The 3,101-nt window shown below is 48.7% G+C and overlaps 1 pseudogene; it reads left to right on the top strand.

Moving 5' to 3' along the window:
* Positions 1-2,388: 2,388 nt before the first annotated feature.
* Positions 2,389-2,656, top strand: LOC118642850 (annotated as a pseudogene).
* The last annotated feature ends 445 nt before the right edge of the window (positions 2,657-3,101 follow it).

Genomic DNA, 3,101 nt, shown 5'->3' with positions numbered 1-3,101 from the left:
CCCAGAGGCTCCTTACACTATCCTCATTTTTTTTGGATTCTTTTTTCTTTTTGCTCTTCTGATTGGGCATTTTTTGCTTCTTTATATTCCAAATCAATGGTTTGCTTCTTGGCTTTACCTACTCTACTATTGAATCTGTGTAAATTATTCTTTATTTCAGTTAATGCCTCCTTCAATTCTGACTGTGCATCCATCATTTCTGACTGGTCCTTTTTTATGCTCTTGAGGCCCTCACTACGTTCACTAAGGTTCTCACTAAGTTCATTGAGCATCCTTATAAGCAGTATTTTGAACTCAGCATCTGTTAGGTTGCTTATCTCCATTTTGCTTAGTTCTTTTCTTGGGGTTTTGTTCTGTTCTTTCATTTGGAACCTGTTTCTTTGTCTCCTCATTTTGGCTGCCTCCCTGTGTTTGTTTCTGTGTATTACTTAACGAGAGGTATGGGGCTAGCTGAGACCAGATGCTGCTTGTTTGAAAGAATTTAGGAAAACCTGAAGCAGGATCCAAGACAGGCCAATCCTATGGTTAAGCAACTGGCAACAGCTTGGGTGGGCCTGAAAGTTGGGCGGGGCGGGGCCTCAGGGAGTCAGCAGGGCGGGGCTACCAGTGTGAGCCTGGTTGCTGGAGTCCCAGATATGGCAGCTGTCTGCCGCCCCAGGGAAGGGCTCACCAAAGGAACAAAGGCCTCTGACAGCATGTTTGTCCTGGAGAAAACCCCCTCTCCAGCCCTCGCTCCAGTGCCAAACAGCTCAGTTCTTCCCTGTATGTCTCTGGTTCCCCTCGAGCTGCCTGCCCTCCAAGCTTAGAGGGAGGGAGTCCGATAAGTCCGTGCGCGGGCCCTTTAAGGAGCTGCCTGGGGCTCCAGCCGCGTCAGCCTCCCTGAGCCTCAGTTCCCGCTGGTTTTCCAGCCAGAAGTTATGGGGACTCTCTTCCTGGCACTGGAACCCTGAGCAGGGCGCCTGGTGTGGGACGGGGACCCCTCAGTCCTCAGGAAGGACCTTCCCAGCCGAGGTGTCCTCCTGATTTTTATCCGCCACACGTGGGTGTGGGACCAGCCCGTCCCCTCCGCCCCTCCTACCATCTCGATGTGGTCGCTGCTTTAATTCCGTAGTTGCAGGACTTCCATTCAGCTTGATTTCAGGCGGTTTTGAATGAGGGTTGTTCTGTAGTTTAGTTGTAACTTTGATGTGGTTGTGGGAGGATGCGATACCGCGTTTACCTACCCGCCATCTTGACCGGAAGTCCCAGATTTCCTAGTCTTTACAAGTGTCATGGCGAACATGAAGAGTGAAATGATTTGTGTGGCACATTGGGATGCCTGTGTTGGAGATGATCAAGCTACTAATCCCATCTCAAGGCCTGACTGGTATCCTGAGGGCCAAGGGGGTTAGCTTCCAGCACACCTGTAACCCACAGGGGGGACATTCCGACCTGGCACCCAGTGCCAATCATGGATGGAGATTATTGTGCTCCCTGTACCTACATGCCCAGCGCAATTTTTGTCACAGTGCAAGTACTTAATACATGTTTGTTTCAACAGGCGGATCAATGACTGGAGGCAGGGAGACCCTACGTCTCTTTGCCCACCTAACATAAGTTCTTCTTGTGGGGAAACGGTTACTAGCTATATCTTTGTTAATTTTTTGTTCAAATAATGCATTTGACAACCTAAAAATACTGTAAATTCTGTAAGGTCAGTTTGGGCGAGGGACAAGGAAAACCCTGTGAAAGAAGAGTTGTCACAGAGAACTTGGGAGGTTGGCACAGACTCGCACTTGAACCACCAGAAGAGCTTGGTTGTTGATGGGCTCAGACTATGTCCTTCTGGGCAGAGTGTTTCGTCCTCAGCAAGTGGCTTGTAAGTGGCACACACTTTAAACGGGGAGAGGAAAATATCTGTTCAGTGGTGGCAAGAAGCCAAAAATAGGCCAAAAGTTCTCAGAATGAAAGTCTTCATGTGATCCATGTGCCTGGAAGTAAGAATGGGTCCCAGATTCCAGTCGAGATAAGAAACTAAATTTAACTGACTGGTGGACTCCACTTTCTGAACTGTTCCTTGTGAGAATGACAGTTTAAGATAACTCATATGCTTGAAATAGACAGAGACGTGTTTTAAAAGGGAGGGGAGTCTCTATCAGTGCTAAGAGTAAAGGAGAAGAAAGGACCTTCCACAAGATGAAGCCGTGGTGCCCCAGATTTGTTCCAAGCCCATTTAACAAGTGTAAAGCAACTCACTTTTTACAGTAGTTTACATTTTTATTTATTTTAATCATATAAAAACAATTCAGGGATAGGACAAAAATGCCTGATATAGAAAGTGGTAGAGGGTTGAGGCTGGGCAGGAGGAGCCGTTACAGGAGCTGGAGCTGCCGATTAATCCCTATCGAGATGACAACCTCACAAAAGCACAGAGACTTCGTGGCAGAGCCCAAGGGGGAAAAGCCGGCGGGGAGCCTGGCCGGGATTGGTGAAGTCCTGGGAGAGAAGCTGGAGGAAAGGGGCTTTGATAAGGCCTATGTGGTCCTTGGCCAGTTTCCGGTGCTAAAGAGAGATGAAGACCTCCTCCGGGAATGGCTGAAGGACCCGCGGCGCCAAGGCCAAGCAGTCCCGGGACTGCTTCGGGCGCCATCGAGAGCGGTGTGACGCCTTCTTGTGATGCTCTCTGGGGACCCCCAATCCCTAGCACCAGTCTTGAGTCTCCAGAGTTTGCAGCCGAGTGGGGGCTACTCCCTTGTTCTCTGCAAAGCAAACAATTGCTGTCTACTCCCCTCTGATGTCCTCCAGGGTCTTTGGGGGAGTTCTCTCCCCTCACCATTTCAACGTTTTTGTAATCTTGCTCTTGCGTGCAGGTCCCTTCTCCTTCCCTGCCAGTTTTAGGTCAGTTGTTAACCAGCTTTTCTGAGTGAATTTCCGGCCCCTACCCGCACCCCCACTCTCACCTCTGGTCTGTTTGATGCCATTTGGCTTCTCTGTTGGCAGAACAGTCATGTCCATATCAAGTTTTTTAAGTCAATAAAGTCAGTGGCCTTCAAAAAAAAAAAAAGCCTGATATACTCTTTATTCAGATTCCCCGCTATCTTTGAAAAGTAAAGATCACATGT

This window comes from Molossus molossus, unplaced genomic scaffold (genome assembly GCF_014108415.1).
Source record: "Molossus molossus isolate mMolMol1 unplaced genomic scaffold, mMolMol1.p scaffold_m16_p_3, whole genome shotgun sequence".
NCBI classification, from domain to species: domain Eukaryota; kingdom Metazoa; phylum Chordata; class Mammalia; order Chiroptera; family Molossidae; genus Molossus; species Molossus molossus.
This window is presented reverse-complemented; position numbering and strand designations above follow the sequence as displayed.